Here is an 18,633-nt window from a genome sequence, read left to right as displayed (position 1 = left end):
AGTATGTGAAGTGTGCGAAAGTATGAGTCTGATGAGGGCAAATCCCAGACCTATCCCAGACCTAACATGCGTTTTCCTCTAAAATATTTATCAAGACCAGGTTTAATTGATTGTTTCAGTATGGACCCACATTACTACGTGATCCAAACCAGAAAAATCCCAGGATCCGTTCAACAAGTATGTGAAGAAGGCGAAAGTATGAGTCTGATGAGTGAAAATCCCAGACCTAACCAAGACCTAACATGCGTTATCCTCTAAAATATTGATCCAAACCAGGTTTCATGGACTGTTTCAGTGTGGTACCACACTACTATGTGATCCAAACCAGAAAAAACCCTGGATCTGTTCAAGAAGTATGTGAAAAACGCGAAAGTATGAGCCTGGTGAGGGCAAGTCCAAGACCTATCCCAGACCTAACTTGCGTTGTCCTCTAAGATATTGATGGAAACCAGGTTTAATTGACTGTTCCAGTGTTGTACTTCATTACTATATGATACAATCCAGAAAAAGCAAAGGATCTAGCCATGAAGTATGAGAAATATGCGAAAGTATGAGCCTAATGAGGGCAAATCCTAGACCTAACCCAGACCTAACATGCGTTATCCTCTAAAATATTTATCAAGACCAGGTTTAATTGAATGTTTCAGTGTGGTACCACATTACTACGTGATGCAATCCAGAAAAGGCCCAGAATCTAGCCTCCAAGTTTGAGAAATATGCGAAAGAATGAGCCTGATGAGGGCAAATCCTAGACCTAACCCAGACCTAACATGCGTTATCCTCTAAAATAATGATCGCAAGCAGGTTTAATGGATTGTTTCAGTGTGGTACCACACTACTACGTGATCCAAACCAGAAAAAAGCCAGGATCCGTTCAACAAGTATGTGAAGAATGCGAAAGTATGAGTCTGATGAGTGAAAATGCTAGACCTAACCTAGACCTAACATGCGTTATCCTCTAAAATATTGATCCAAACCTGGTTTAATTGAATGTTTCAGTGTGGTACCACATTACTACGTGAACCAAACCAGAAAAAACCCAGGATCCGTTCAACAAGTATGTGAAGAATGCGAAAGTATGAGTCTGATGAGTGATAATCCCAGGGCTAACCTAGACCTAACATGCGTTATCCTCTAAAATATTGATCCAAACCAGGTTTAATGGACTGTTTCAGTGTGGTACCACTTTACTACGTGATTCAAAGCAGAAAAAACCCTCGATCAGATCAACAAGTATGTGAAAAACGCGAAAGAATGAGCCTGATGAGGGCAAATCCTAGACTTAACCCAAACCTAACATGCGTTATCCTCTCAAATATTTATCAAGATCAGGTTTAATTGAATGTTTCAGTGTGGTACCACATTACTACGTGAACCAAACCAGAAAAAACCCAGGATCCGTTCAACAAGTATGTGAAGAATGCGAAAGTATGAGTCTGATGAGTGAAAATCCCAGGGCTAACCTAGACCTAACATGCGTTATCCTCTAAAATATTGATCGAAACCAGGTTTAATCGACTGCTTCAGTGTGGTACCACATTACTACGTGATCCAAACCAGAAAAAACCCAGGATCCGTTCAACAAGTATGTGAAGAATGCGAAAGTATGAGTCTGATCAGTGAAATTCGAGGCCTTACCTAGACCTAACTTGCGTTGTCCTCTAAAATATTGATCGAAACCAGGTTTAATCGACTGTTTCAGTGTGGTACCACATTACTACGTGATCCAAACCAGAAAAAACCCAGGATCAGTTCAACAAGTATGTGAAGAATGCGAAAGTATGAGGCTGATGAGTGAAAATCCCAGGCCTAACCTAGACCTAACATGCGTTATCCTCTAAAATATTGATCGAAACCAGGTTTAATCGACTGTTTCAGTGTGGTACCACATTACTACGTGATCCAAACCAGAAAAAACCCAGAATCTGTTCAACGAGTATGTGAAGTGTGCGAAAGTATGAGTCTGATGAGGGCAAATCCCAGACCTATCCCAGACCTAACATGCGTTATCCTCTAAAATATTTATCAAGACCAGGTTAAATTGATTGTTTCAGTGTAGACCCACATTACTACGTGATCCAAACCAGAAAAAACCCAGGATCCGTTCAACAAGTATGTGAAGAATGCGAAAGTATGAGTCTGATGAGTGAAAATCCCAGACCTAACCTAGACCTAACATGCGTTATCCTCTAAAATATTGATCGAAACCAGGTTTAATCGACTGTTTCAGTGTGGTACCACATTACTACGTGATCCAAACCAGAAAAAACACAGGATCAGTTCAACAAGTATGTGAGGAATGCGAAAGTATGAGTCTGATGAGGTCAAATCCCAGACCTATCCCAGACCTAACTTGCGTTATCCTCTAAAATATTTATCAAGACCAGGTTTAATTGATTGTTTCAGTGTGGACCCACATTACTACGTGATCCAAACCAGAAAAAACCCAGGATCCGTTCAACAAGTATGTGAAGAATGCGAAAGTATGAGCCTCATGAGTGAAAATCCCAGGCCTAACCTAGACCTAACATGCGTTATCCTCTAAAATATTGATCGAAACCAGGTTTAATCGACTGTTTCAGTGTGGTACCACATTACTACGTGATCCAAACCAGAAAAATCCCAGAATCTGTTCAACGAGTATGTGAAGTGTGCGAAAGTATGAGTCTGATGAGGGCAAATCCCAGACCTATCCCACACCTAACATGCGTTTTCCTCTAAAATATTTATCAAGACCAGGTTTAATTGATTGTTTCAGTATGGACCCACATTACTACGTGATCCAAACCAGAAAAAACCCAGGATCCGTTCAACAAGTATGTGAAGAAGGCGAAAGTATGAGTCTGATGAGTGAAAATCCCAGACCTAACCTAGACCTAACATGCGTTATCCTCTAAAATATTGATCCAAACCAGGTTTCATGGACTGTTTCAGTGTGGTACCACACTACTATGTGATCCAAACCAGAAAAAACCCTGGATCTGTTCAAGAAGTATGTGAAAAACGCGAAAGTATGAGCCTGGTGAGGGCAAGTCCAAGACCTATCCCAGACCTAACTTGCGTTGTCCTCTAAGATATTGATGGAAACCAGGTTTAATTGACTGTTTCAGTGTCGTACTTCATTACTGTATGATACAATCCAGAAAAAGCAAAGGATCTAGCCATGAAGTATGAGAAATATGCGAAAGTATGAGCCTAATGAGGGCAAATCCTAGACCTAACCCAGACCTAACATGCGTTATCCTCTAAAATATTTATCAAGACCAGGTTTAATTGAATGTTTCAGTGTGGTCCCACATTACTACGTGATCCAATCCAGAAAAAGCCCAGGATCTAGCCATGAAGTATGAGAAATATGCGAAAGTATGAGCCTGATGAGGGCAAATCCCAGGCCTAACCTAGACCTAACATGCGTTATCCTCCAAAATATTGATCGAAACCTGGTTCAATCGACTGTTTCAGTTTGGTACCACATTACTATGTGATCCAAACCAGAAAATAACCCAGGATCTGTTCAAGGAGTATGTGAAGTGTGCGAAAGTATGAGTCTGATGAGGTCAAATCCCAGACCTATCGCAGACCTAACTTGCGTTATCCTCTAAAATATTGATCGAAACCAGGTTTAATTGACCGTTTCAGTGTGGTACCACATTACTACGTGATCCAAACCAGAAAAAACCCAGGATCAGTTCAACAAGTATGTGAAGAATGCGAAAGTATGAGCCTGATGAGGGCAAATCCCAGACCTATCCCAGACCTAACATGCGCTATCCTCCAAAATATTTATCAGGACCAGGTTTAATTGATTGTTTCAGTGTGGTCCCACATTACTACGTGATCCAATCCAGAAAAAGCCCAGGATCTAGCCATCAAGTATGAGTAATATGCGAAAGACTGTGCCTGATGAGAGTAAATCCCGGACCTAAACTAGACCTAACATGAATTATTCTCTAAAATATTGATCGAAACCAGGTTTAATTGACTGTTTCAGTGTGGTCCCACATTACTACGTGATCCAAACCAGAAAAAACCCAGAATCTGTTCAACGAGTATGTGAAGTGTGCGAAAGTATGAGTCTGATGAGGGCAAATCCCAGACCTATCCCAGACCTAACTTGCGTTGTCCTCTAAAATATTAATCGAAACCAGGTTTAATTGACCGTTTCAGTGTGGTACCACATTACTACGTGATCCAAACCAGAAAAAACCCAGGATCAGTTCAACAAGTATGTGAAGAATGCGAAAGTATGAGCCTGATGAGGGCAAATCCCAGACCTATTCCAGACCTAACATGCGCTATCCTCCAAAATATTTATCAGGACCAGGTTTAATTGATTGTTTCAGTGTGGTCCCACATTACTACGTGATCCAATCCAGAAAAAGCCCACGATCTAGCCATCAAGTATGAGTAATATGCGAAAGACTGAGCCTGATGAGAGTAAATCCCGGACCTAAACTAGACCTAACATGAATTATTCTCTAAAATATTGATCGAAACCAGGTTTAATTGACTGTTTCAGTGTGGTCCCACATTACTACGTGATCCAAACCAGAAAAAACCCAGGATCAGTTCAACAAGTATGTGAAGAATGCGAAAGTATGAGCCTGATGAGTGAAAATCCTAGGCCTAACCTAGACCTAACATGCGTTGTCCTCTAAGATATTGATGGAAACCAGGTTTAATTGACTGTTTCAGTGTTGTACTTCATTACTACGTGATGCAATCCAGAAAAAGCTCAGGATCTAGCCATCAAGTATGAGAAATATGCGAAAGAATGAGCCTGATGTGGAGCAAATCCCAGACCTAACCGAGACCTAACATGAATTATTCTCTAAAATATTGATCGAGACCAGGTTTAATCGACTGTTTCAGTGTGGTACCACATTACTACTTGATCCAAACCATTAAAAACCCAGGATTAGTTCAACAAGTATGTGAAGAATGCAAAAGTATGAGTCTGATGAGTGAAAATCCCAGGGCTAACCTAGACCTAACTTGCGTTGTCCTCTAAAATAGTGATGGAAACCAGGTTTCATTGACTGTTTCCGTGTGGTACTACATTACTACGTGATGCAATCCAGAAAAAGCCCAGGATCTAGCCATCAAGTATGAGAAATATGCGAAAGAGTGAGCCTGATCAGTGAAAATCCCAGACCTAACCTAGACCTAACATGAATTATTCTCTAAAATATTGATCGAAACCAGGTTTAATCGACTGTTTCAGTGTGGTACCACATTACTACGTGATCCAAACCAGAAAAAACCCAGGATCCGTTCAACAAGTATGTGAAGAATGCGAAGGTATGAGTCTGATCAGTGAAAATCTCAGGCCTTACCTAGACCTAACTTGCGTTGTCCTCTAAAATATTGATCGGAACCAGGTTTAATCGACTGTTTCAGTGTGGTACCACATTACTACGTGATCCAAACCAGAAAAAACCCAGGATCCGTTCAACAAGTATGTGAAGAATGCGAAAGTATGAGTCTGATCAGTGAAAATCTCAGGCCTTACCTAGACCTAACTTGCGTTGTCCTCTAAAATATTTATCAAGACCAGGTTTAATTGATTGTTGCAGTGTAGACCCACATTACTACGTGATCCAAACCAGAAAAAACCCAGGATCCGTTCAACAAGTATGTGAAGAATGCGAAAGTATGAGCCTGATGAGTGAAAATCCCAGGCCTAACCTAGACCTAACATGCGTTATCCTCTAAAATATTGATCGAAACCAGGTTTAATCGACTGTTTCAGTGTGGTACCACATTACTACGTGATCCAAACCAGAAAAAACACAGGATCAGTTCAACAAGTATGTGTGGAATGCGAAAGTATGAGTCTGATGAGGTCAAATCCCAGACCTATCCCAGACCTAACTTGCGTTATCCACTAAAATATTTATCAAGACCAGGTTTAATTGATTGTTTCAGTGTGGACCCACATTACTACGTGATCCAAACCAGAAAAAACCCAGGATCCGTTCAACAAGTATGTGAAGAATGCGAAAGTATGAGCCTGATGAGTGAAAATCCCAGGCCTAACCTAGACCTAACATGCGTTATCCTCTAAAATATTGATCGAAACCAGGTTTAATCGACTGTTTCAGTGTGGTACCACATTACTACGTGATCCAAACCAGAAAAAACCCAGAATCTGTTCAACGAGTATGTGAAGTGTGCGAAAGTATGAGTCTGATGAGGGCAAATCCCAGACCTATCCCAGACCTAACATGCGTTTTCCTCTAAAATATTTATCAAGACCAGGTTTAATTGATTGTTTCAGTATGGACCCACATTACTACGTGATCCAAACCAGAAAAATCCCAGGATCCGTTCAACAAGTATGTGAAGAAGGCGAAAGTATGAGTCTGATGAGTGAAAATCCCAGACCTAACCAAGACCTAACATGCGTTATCCTCTAAAATATTGATCCAAACCAGGTTTCATGGACTGTTTCAGTGTGGTACCACACTACTATGTGATCCAAACCAGAAAAAACCCTGGATCTGTTCAAGAAGTATGTGAAAAACGCGAAAGTATGAGCCTGGTGAGGGCAAGTCCAAGACCTATCCCAGACCTAACTTGCGTTGTCCTCTAAGATATTGATGGAAACCAGGTTTAATTGACTGTTCCAGTGTTGTACTTCATTACTATATGATACAATCCAGAAAAAGCAAAGGATCTAGCCATGAAGTATGAGAAATATGCGAAAGTATGAGCCTAATGAGGGCAAATCCTAGACCTAACCCAGACCTAACATGCGTTATCCTCTAAAATATTTATCAAGACCAGGTTTAATTGAATGTTTCAGTGTGGTACCACATTACTACGTGATGCAATCCAGAAAAGGCCCAGAATCTAGCCTCCAAGTTTGAGAAATATGCGAAAGAATGAGCCTGATGAGGGCAAATCCTAGACCTAACCCAGACCTAACATGCGTTATCCTCTAAAATTATGATCGCAAGCAGGTTTAATGGATTGTTTCAGTGTGGTACCACACTACTACGTGATCCAAACCAGAAAAAAGCCAGGATCCGTTCAACAAGTATGTGAAGAATGCGAAAGTATGAGTCTGATGAGTGAAAATGCTAGACCTAACCTAGACCTAACATGCGTTATCCTCTAAAATATTGATCCAAACCTGGTTTAATTGAATGTTTCAGTGTGGTACCACATTACTACGTGAACCAAACCAGAAAAAACCCAGGATCCGTTCAACAAGTATGTGAAGAATGCGAAAGTATGAGTCTGATGAGTGATAATCCCAGGGCTAACCTAGACCTAACATGCGTTATCCTCTAAAATATTGATCCAAACCAGGTTTAATGGACTGTTTCAGTGTGGTACCACTTTACTACGTGATCCAAAGCAGAAAAAACCCTCGATCAGATCAACAAGTATGTGAAAAACGCGAAAGAATGAGCCTGATGAGGGCAAATCCTAGACTTAACCCAAACCTAACATGCGTTATCCTCTCAAATATTTATCAAGATCAGGTTTAATTGAATGTTTCAGTGTGGTACCACATTACTACGTGAACCAAACCAGAAAAAACCCAGGATCCGTTCAACAAGTATGTGAAGAATGCGAAAGTATGAGTCTGATGAGTGAAAATCCCAGGGCTAACCTAGACCTAGCATGCGTTATCCTCTAAAATATTGATCGAAACCAGGTTTAATCGACTGCTTCAGTGTGGTACCACATTACTACGTGATCCAAACCAGAAAAAACCCAGGATCCGTTCAACAAGTATGTGAAGAATGCGAAAGTATGAGTCTGATCAGTGAAAATCTCAGGCCTTACCTAGACCTAACTTGCGTTGTCCTCTAAAATATTGATCGAAACCAGGTTTAATCGACTGTTTCAGTGTGGTACCACATTACTACGTGATCCAAACCAGAAAAAACCCAGGATCAGTTCAACAAGTATGTGAAGAATGCGAAAGTATGAGGCTGATGAGTGAAAATCCCAGGCCTAACCTAGACCTAACATGCGTTATCCTCTAAAATATTGATCGAAACCAGGTTTAATCGACTGTTTCAGTGTGGTACCACATTACTACGTGATCCAAACCAGAAAAAACCCAGAATCTGTTCAACGAGTATGTGAAGTGTGCGAAAGTATGAGTCTGATGAGGGCAAATCCCAGACCTATCCCAGACCTAACATGCGTTATCCTCTAAAATATTTATCAAGACCAGGTTAAATTGATTGTTTCAGTGTAGACCCACATTACTACGTGATCCAAACCAGAAAAAACCCAGGATCCGTTCAACAAGTATGTGAAGAATGCGAAAGTATGAGTCTGATGAGTGAAAATCCCAGACCTAACCTAGACCTAACATGCGTTATCCTCTAAAATATTGATCGAAACCAGGTTTAATCGACTGTTTCAGTGTGGTACCACATTACTACGTGATCCAAACCAGAAAAAACACAGGATCAGTTCAACAAGTATGTGAGGAATGCGAAAGTATGAGTCTGATGAGGTCAAATCCCAGACCTATCCCAGACCTAACTTGCGTTATCCTCTAAAATATTTATCAAGACCAGGTTTAATTGATTGTTTCAGTGTGGACCCACATTACTACGTGATCCAAACCAGAAAAAACCCAGGATCCGTTCAACAAGTATGTGAAGAATGCGAAAGTATGAGCCTGATGAGTGAAAATCCCAGGCCTAACCTAGACCTAACATGCGTTATCCTCTAAAATATTGATCGAAACCAGGTTTAATCGACTGTTTCAGTGTGGTACCACATTACTACGTGATCCAAACCAGAAAAATCCCAGAATCTGTTCAACGAGTATGTGAAGTGTGCGAAAGTATGAGTCTGATGAGGGCAAATCCCAGACCTATCCCACACCTAACATGCGTTTTCCTCTAAAATATTTATCAAGACCAGGTTTAATTGATTGTTTCAGTATGGACCCACATTACTACGTGATCCAAACCAGAAAAAACCCAGGATCCGTTCAACAAGTATGTGAAGAAGGCGAAAGTATGAGTCTGATGAGTGAAAATCCCAGACCTAACCTAGACCTAACATGCGTTATCCTCTAAAATATTGATCCAAACCAGGTTTCATGGACTGTTTCAGTGTGGTACCACACTACTATGTGATCCAAACCAGAAAAAACCCTGGATCTGTTCAAGAAGTATGTGAAAAACGCGAAAGTATGAGCCTGGTGAGGGCAAGTCCAAGACCTATCCCAGACCTAACTTGCGTTGTCCTCTAAGATATTGATGGAAACCAGGTTTAATTGACTGTTTCAGTGTCGTACTTCATTACTGTATGATACAATCCAGAAAAAGCAAAGGATCTAGCCATGAAGTATGAGAAATATGCGAAAGTATGAGCCTAATGAGGGCAAATCCTAGACCTAACCCAGACCTAACATGCGTTATCCTCTAAAATATTTATCAAGACCAGGTTTAATTGAATGTTTCAGTGTGGTACCACATTACTACGTGATGCAATCCAGAAAAGGCCCAGAATCTAGCCTCCAAGTTTGAGAAATATGCGAAAGAATAAGCCTGATGAGGGCAAATCCTAGACCTAACCCAGACCTAACATGCGTTATCCTCTAAAATATTGATCGCAAGCAGGTTTAATGGAATGTTTCAGTGTGGTACCACACTACTACGTGATCCAAACCAGAAAAAAGCCAGGATCCGTTCAACAAGTATGTGAAGAATGCGAAAGTATGAGTCTGATGAGTGAAAATCCCAGACCTAACCTAGACCTAACATGCGTTATCCTCTAAAATATTGATCCAAACCTGGTTTAATTGAATGTTTCAGTGTGGTACCACATTACTACGTGAACCAAACCAGAAAAAACCCAGGATCCGTTCAACAAGTATGTGAAGAATGCGAAAGTATGAGTCTGATGAGTGATAATCCCAGGGCTAACCTAGACCTAACATGCGTTATCCTCTAAAATATTGATCCAAACCAGGTTTCATGGACTGTTTCAGTGTGGTACCACTTTACTACATGATCCAAAGCAGAAAAAACCCTCGATCAGATCAACAAGTATGTGAAAAACGCGAAAGTATGAGTCTGATGAGGGCGAATCCCAGACCTATGCCAGACCTAACTTGCGTTATCCTCTAAAATATTGATCGAAACCAGGTTTAATTGACTGTTTCAGCGTGGTACCACATTACTACGTGATACAATCTAGAAACAGCCCAGGATCTAGCCATCAAGTATGAGAAATATGCGAAAGAATGAGCCTGATGAGGGCAAATCCTAGACTTAACCCAAACCTAACATGCGTTATCCTCTCAAATATTTATCAAGATCAGGTTTAATTGAATGTTTCAGTGTGGTACCACATTACTACGTGATGCAATCCAGAAAAAGCCCAGGATCTAGCCATCTAGTATGAGAAATATGCGAAAGAATGAGCCTGATGAGAGCAAATCTCAGACCTAACCTAGACCTAACATGCGTTATCCTCTAAAATATTGAGCGAAACCAGGTTTAATGGACTGTTTCAGTGTGGTACCACATTACTACGTGATGCAATCCAGAAAAGGCCCAGAATCTAGCCTCCAAGGTTGAGAAATATGCGAAAGAATAAGCCTGATGAGGGCAAATCCTAGACCTAACCCAGACCTAACATGCGTTATCCTCTAAAATATTGATCGCAAGCAGGTTTAATGGAATGTTTCAGTGTGGTACCACACTACTACGTGATCCAAACCAGAAAAAAGACAGGATCCGTTCAACAAGTATGTGAAGAATGCGAAAGTATGAGTCTGATGAGTGAAAATCCCAGACCTAACCTAGACCTAACATGCGTTATCCTCTAAAATATTGATCCAAACCTGGTTTAATTGAATGTTTCAGTGTGGTACCACATTACTACGTGATCCAAACCAGAAAAAACCCAGGATCCGTTCAACAAGTATGTGAAGAAGGCGAAAGTATGAGTCTGATGAGTGAAAATCCCAGACCTAACCTAGACCTAACATGCGTTATCCTCTAAAATATTGATCCAAATCAGGTTTCATGGGCTGTTTCAGTGTGGTACCACACTACTATGTGATCCAAACCAGAAAAAACCCTGGATCTGTTCAAGAAGTATGTGAAAAACGCGAAAGTATGAGCCTGGTGAGGGCAAGTCCAAGACCTATCCCAGACCTAACTTGCGTTGTCCTCTAAGATATTGATGGAAACCAGGTTTAATTGACTGTTTCAGTGTCGTACTTCATTACTATATGATACAATCCAGAAAAAGCAAAGGATCTAGCCATGAAGTATGAGAAATATGCGAAAGAATAAGCCTGATGAGGGCAAATCCTAGACCTAACCCAGACCTAACATGCGTTATCCTCTAAAATAATGATCGCAAGCAGGTTTAATGGAATGTTTCAGTGTGGTACCACACTACTACGTGATCCAAACCAGAAAAAAGCCAGGATCCGTTCAACAAGTATGTGAAGAATGCGAAAGTATGAGTCTGATGAGTGATAATCCCAGGGCTAACCTAGACCTAACATGCGTTATCCTCTAAAATATTGATCCAAACCAGGTTTAATGGACTGTTTCAGTGTGGTACCACTTTACTACGTGATCCAAAGCAGAAAAAACCCTCGATCAGATCAACAAGTATGTGAAAAACGCGAAAGTATGAGTCTGATGAGGGCGAATCCCAGACCTATGCCAGACCTAACTTGCGTTATCCTCTAAAATATTGATCGAAACCAGGTTTAATTGACTGTTTCAGCGTGGTACCACATTACTACGTGATACAATCTAGAAACAGCCCAGGATCTAGCCATCTAGTATGAGAAATATGCGAAAGAATGAGCCTGATGAGGGCAAATCCTAGACTTAACCCAAACCTAACATGCGTTATCCTCTCAAATATTTATCAAGATCAGGTTTAATTGAATGTTTCAGTGTGGTACCACATTACTACGTGAACCAAACCAGAAAAAACCCAGGATCCGTTCAACAAGTATGTGAAGGATGCGAAAGTATGAGTCTGATCAGAGAAAATCTCAGGCCTTACCTAGACCTAACTTGCGTTGTCCTCTAAAATATTGATGGAAACCAGGTTTCATTGACTGTTTCAGTGTGGTACTACATTACTACGTGATGCAATCCAGAAAAGGCCCAGGATCTAGCCATCAAGTATGAGAAATATGCGAAAGAATGAGCCTGATGAGAGCAAATCTCAGACCTAACCTAGACCTAACATGCGTTATCCTCTAAAATATTGAGCGAAACCAGGTTTAATGGACTGTTTCAGTGTGGTACCACACTACTTCGTGTTCCAAACCAGAAAAAACCCAGGATCTGTTCAACAAGTATGTGAAAAACGCGAAACTGTGAGCCTGATGAGGGCAAATCTTAGACCTAACCCAGACCTAAGATGCGTTATCCTCTAAAATATTTATCCAGACCAGGTTTCATTGAATGTTTCAGTGTGGTACCACTTTACTACGTGATCCACTCCAGAACTAGCCCAGGATCTAGCCATGAAGTATGAGAAATATGCGAAAGTAAGAGCCTGATGAGGGCAAATCCTAGACCTATCCCAGACCTAACTTGCGTTATCCTCTAAAATATTGATCGAAACCAGGTTTAATTGACTGTTTCAGCGTGGTACCACATTACTACGTGATACAATCCAGAAACAGCCCAGGATCTAGCCATGAAGTATGAGAAATATGCGAAAGTGTGAGCCTGATGAGGGCAAATCCTAGACCTAACCCAGACCTAACATGCGTTATCCTCTAAAATATTGATCGCAAGCAGGTTTAATGGACTGTTTCAGTGTGGTACCACATTACTACGTGATCCACACCAGAAAAAACCCAAGATCCGTTCAACAAGTATGTGAAGAATGTGAAAGTATGAGTCTGATGAGTGAAAATCCCAGGCCTAACCTAGACCTAACATGCGTTATCCTCAATAATATTGATGGAAACCAGGTTTAATTGAGTGTTTCAGTGTTGTACTTCATTACTACGTGATGCAATCCAGAAAAAGCCCAGGATCTAGCCATCTAGTATGAGAAATATGCGAAAGAATGAGCCTGATGAGAGCAAATCCCTGACCTAACCTAGACCTAACATGAATTATTCTCTAAAATATTCATCAAAACCAGGTTTAATTGACTGTTTCAGTGTGGCACCACATTACTACGTGATCCAATCCAGAAATAGCCCAGGATCCAGCCATGAAGTATGAGAAATATGCGAAAGTATGAGCCTGATGAGGGCAAATCCTAGACCTAACCCAGACCTAACATGCGTTATCCTCTAAAATATTTATCAAGACCAGGTTTAATTGATTGTTTCAGTGTGGTCCCACATTACTTCGTGATCCAAACCAGAGAACACCCAGGATCCGTTCAACAAGTATGTGAAGAATGCGAAAGTATGAGTCTGATGAGTGAAAATCCCAGACCTAACCTAGACCTAACATGCGTTATCCTCTAAAATGTTGATCCAAACCAGGTTTAATGGACTGGTTCAGTGTGGTACCACACTACTACGAGATCCAAACCAGAAAAAACCCAGGATCTGTTCAACAAGTATGTGAAAAACGCGAAAGTATGAGCCTGATGTGGGCAAATCCCAGACCTATCCCAGACCTAACTTGCGTTGTTCTCTAAGATATTGATGGAAACCAGGTTTAATTGACTGTTTCAGTGTTGTACTTCATTACTACGTGATGCAATCCAGAAGAAGCCCAGGATCTAGCCATCAAGTATGAGAAATATGCGAAAGAATGAGCCTGATGAGAGCAAATCCCAGACCTAACCTAGACCTAACTTGAATTATTCTCTAATATATTGATCGAAACCAGGTTTAATTGACTGTTTCAGTGTGGTCCCACATTACTACGTGATGCAATCCAGAAAATGCCCAGGATCTAGCCATCAAGTTTGAGAAATATGCGAAAGAATGAGCCTGATGAGAGCAAATCCCAGACCTAACCTAGGCCTAACATGAATTATTCTCTAAAATATTGATCGAAACCAGGTCTAATTGACTGTTTCAGTGTGGTACCACATTACTACGTGATCCAAACCAGAAAAAGCCCAGGATCTGTTCAACAAGTATGTGAAAACCGCGAAAGTATGAGCCTGATCAGGGCGAATCCCAGACCTATGCCAGACCTAACTTGCGTTATCCTCTAAAATATTGATCGAAACCAGGTTTAATTGACTGTTTCAGCGTGGTACCACATTACTACGTGATACAATCCAGAAACAGCCCAGGATCCAGCCATGAAGTATGAGAAATATGCGAGAGTATGAGCCTGATGAGAGCAAATCCCAGGCCTAACCTAGACCTAAAATGAATTATTCTGTAAAATATTCATCAAAACCAGCTTTAATTGACTGTTTCAGTGTGGTACCACATTACTACGTGATGCAATCCAGAAAATGCCCAGGATCTAGCCATCAAGTTTGAGAAATATGCGAAAGAATGAGCCTGATGAGAGCAAATCCCAGACCTAACCTAGGCCTAACATGAATTATTCTCTAAAATATTGATCGAAACCAGGTCTAATTGACTGTTTCAGTGTGGTACCACATTACTACGTGATCCAAACCAGAAAAAGCCCAGGATCTGTTCAACAAGTATGTGAAAACCGCGAAAGTATGAGCCTGATCAGGGCGAATCCCAGACCTATCCCAGACCTAACTTGCGTTGTTCTCTAAGATATTGATGGAAACCAGGTTTAATTGACTGTTTCAGTGTTGTACTTCATTACTACGTGATGCAATCCAGAAAAAGCCCAGGATCTAGCCATCAAGTATGAGAAATATGCGAAAGAATGAGCCTGATGAGAGCAAATCCCAGGCCTAACCTAGACCTAAAATGAATTATTCTGTAAAATATTCATCAAAACCAGCTTTAATTGACTGTTTCAGTGTGGTACCACATTACTACGTGATCCAATCCAGAAATAGCCCAGGATCCAGCCATGAAGTATGAGAAATATGCGAAAGTATGAGCCTGATGAGGGCAAATCCTAGACCTAACCCAGACCTAACATGCGTTATCCTGTAAAATATTTATCAAGACCAGGTTTAATTGAATGTTTCAGTGTGGTACCACATTACTACGTGATCCAAACCAGCAAAAACCCAGGATCCGTTCAACAAGTATGTGAAGAATGCGAAAGTATGAGTCTGATGAGTGAAAATCCCCGGCCTAACCTAGACCTAACATGCGTTATCCAAAACAATATTGATCGAAACCACGTTTAATCGACTGTTTCAGTGTGGTACCACACTATTACGTGACCCAAACCAGAAAAAACCCAGGATCTGTTCAACAAGTATGTGAAAAACGCGAAAGTATGAGCCTGATGAGGGCAAATCCCAGACCTATCCCAGACCTAACTTGCGTTATCCACTAAAATATTGATCGAAACCAGGTTTAATTGACTGTTTCTGTGTGGTACCACATTACTACGTGATACAATCCAGAAATAGACCAGGATCTAGCCATGAAGTATGAGAAATATCTGAAGTATGAACCTGACGAGGGCAAATCCTAGACCTAACCCAGACCTAACATGCGTTATCCTCTAAAATATTTATCAAGACCAGGATTAATTGATTGCTCCTGTGTGGTCCCACATTACTACGTGATCCAAACCAGAAAAAACCCAGGATCCGTCCAACAAGTATGAGAAGAATGCGAAAGTATGAGTATGATGAGTGAAAATCCCAGGCCTAACCTAGACCTAACATGCGTTATCCTCAAAAATATTGATCGAAACCAGGTTTAATGGACTGTTTCAGTGTGGTACCACATTACTACGTGCTCCAATCCAGAAATAGCCCAGGATCCGTCCAACAAGTATGTGAAGAATGCGGAAGTATGAGTCTGATGAGGGCAAATCCTAGACCTAACCCAGACCTAACATGCGTTATCCTCTAAAATATTTATCAAGACCAGGTTTAATTGACTGTTTCAGCGTGGTACCACATTACTACGTGATACAATCCAGAAACAGCCCAGGATCTAGCCATGAAGTATGAGAAATATGCGAAAGTATGAGCCTGATGAGGGCAAATCCTAGACTTAACCCAAACCTAACATGCGTTATACTCTAAAATATTTATCAAGATCAGGTTTAGTTGAATGTTTCAGTGTGGTACCACATTACTACGTGATCCAAACTAGAAAAAACCCAGGATCCGTTCAACAAGTATGTGAAGAATGCGAAAGTATGAGTCTGATGAGTGAAAATCCCAGGGCTAACCTAGACCTAACATGCGTTATCCTCTAAAATATTGATCCAAACCAGGTTTAATGGACTGCTTCAGTGTGGTAACACTTTACTACGTGATCCAAAGCAGAAAAAACCCTCAATCAGGTCAACATGTATGTTAAAACTGCGAAAGTATGACCCTGATGAGGGCAAATCCCAGGCCTAACCTAGACCTAACATGCGTTGTCCTCTAAAATATTGATGAAAGCCAGGTTTAATTGACTGTTTCACTGTTGTACTTCATTACTACGTGATCCAATCCAGAAAAAGCCCAGGATCTAGCCATCAAGTATGAGAAATATGCGAAAGAATGAGCCTGATGAGAGCAAATCCCAGGCCTAACCTAGACCTAAAACGAATTATTCTGTAATATATTCATCAAAACCAGCTTTAATTGACTGTTTCAGTGTGGTACCACATTACTACGTGATCCAATCCAGAAATAGCCCAGGATCCAGCCATGAAGTATGAGAAATATGCGAAAGTATGAGCCTGATGAGGGCAAATCCTAGACCTAACCCAGACCTAACATGCGTTATCCTCTAAAATATTTATCAAGACCAGGTTTAATTGAATGTTTCAGTGTGGTACCACATTACTACGTGATCCAAACCCGAGAAAACCCAGGATCCGTTCAACAAGTATGCGAAGAATACCCTCGGCGGTCTGGTGCGGCCATCAACGCCCGGCCGCCGAGGGGTGGAAACGGGGTCGCGGGCGGTTGCGAGTTGGGGCTCGCAGCCGCCACTAAACGCGGCCCCGGGACGGATAGCGGCGGGATGGAGTGGCCCCGTCCCGCCGCTATGAGGCAGTGTGTCTACTGGGGGGACCGATTGTCCCCCCGGGGGATGGGCGCGAAAGCGCGGGCACGGGGAGGATACCGGAAGAATGCTTCGAGCGATTCCCGGTATCCTCCCAAAGCGTGCCGAAGGGTCACCGTGGGGTTTTTAGTGGGTAGGTCCCGCGCCTGTCGTAGTACGGGCGCGGGGAATCCCACACACCCCTCCCACCTCTCCCCAAGGAGGTGGGAGGGAGTCTTTCGAAGATTTTCCCCACGACAAAAAAAAAAAAAAAAAAAAAAAAAAAAAAGTATGCGAAGAATGCGAAAGTATGAGCCTGATGAGGGCAAATCCTAGACCTAACCCAGACCTAACATGCGTTATCCTGTAAAATATTGATCGCAACCAGGTTTAATGGACTGTTTCAGTGTGGTACCACACTACTACGTGATCCAAACCAGAAAAAACCCAGGATCTGTTCAACAAGTATGTGAAAAACGCGAAAGTATGAGTCTGATGAGATCAAATCCTAGACCTAACCCAAACCTAACATGCGTTATCCTCTAAAATATTTATCAAGGCCAGGTTTAATTGACTGTTTCAGTGTGGTACCACATTACTACGTGAACCAAACCAGAAAAAACCCAGGATCCGTTCAACAAGTAAGTTAAAACTGCGACAGTATGACCCTGATGAGAGCAAATCCCAGACCTAACCTAGACCTGACATGCGTTGTCCTCTAAAATATTGATGGAAACCAGGTTTAATTGACAGTTTCAGTGTTGAACTTCATTACTACGTGATGCAATCCAAAAAAAGCCCAGGATCTAGCCATCAAGTATGAGAAATATGCGAAAGAATGAGCCTGATGAGAGCAAATCCCTGACATAACCTAGACCTAACATGAATTATTCTCTAAAATATTGATGGAAACCAGGTTTAATTGGCTGCTTCAGTGTTGTACATCATTACTACGTGATGCAATCCAAAAAAAGCCCAGGATCTAGCCATCAAGTATGAGAAATATGCGAAAGTATGCGCCTGATGAGGGCAAATCCTAGACCTAACCCAGACCTAACATGCGTTATCCTCTAAAATATTTATCGAGATCAGGTTTAATTGACAGTTTCAGTGTGGTACCACATTACTACGTGATCCACACCAGGAAAAACCCAAGATCCGTTCAACAAGTATGTGAAGAATGCGAAAGTATGAGTCTGATAATTGAAAATCCCAGGCCTAACCTGGACCTAACATGCGTTATCCTCAATAATATTGATCGAAACCAGGTTTAATTGAGTGTTTCAGTGTTGTACTTCATTACTACGTGATGCAATCCAGAAAAAGCCGAGGATCTAGCCATCTAGTATGAGAAATATGCGAAAGAATGAGCCTGATGAGAGCAAATCCCAGGCCTAACCTAGACCTAACATGAATTATTCTCTAAAATATTCATCAAAACCAGGTTTAATTGACTGTTTCAGTGTGGTACCACATTACTACGTGATCCAATCCAGAAATAGCCCAGGATCCAGCCATGAAGTATGAGAAATATGCGAAAGTATGAGCCTGATGAGGGCAAATCCTAGACCTAACCC

Source organism: Colletes latitarsis, unplaced genomic scaffold, assembly GCF_051014445.1.
Source record: "Colletes latitarsis isolate SP2378_abdomen unplaced genomic scaffold, iyColLati1 scaffold0002, whole genome shotgun sequence".
NCBI lineage: Eukaryota > Metazoa > Arthropoda > Insecta > Hymenoptera > Colletidae > Colletes > Colletes latitarsis.
Note: the sequence above shows the minus strand (reverse complement) of the source record.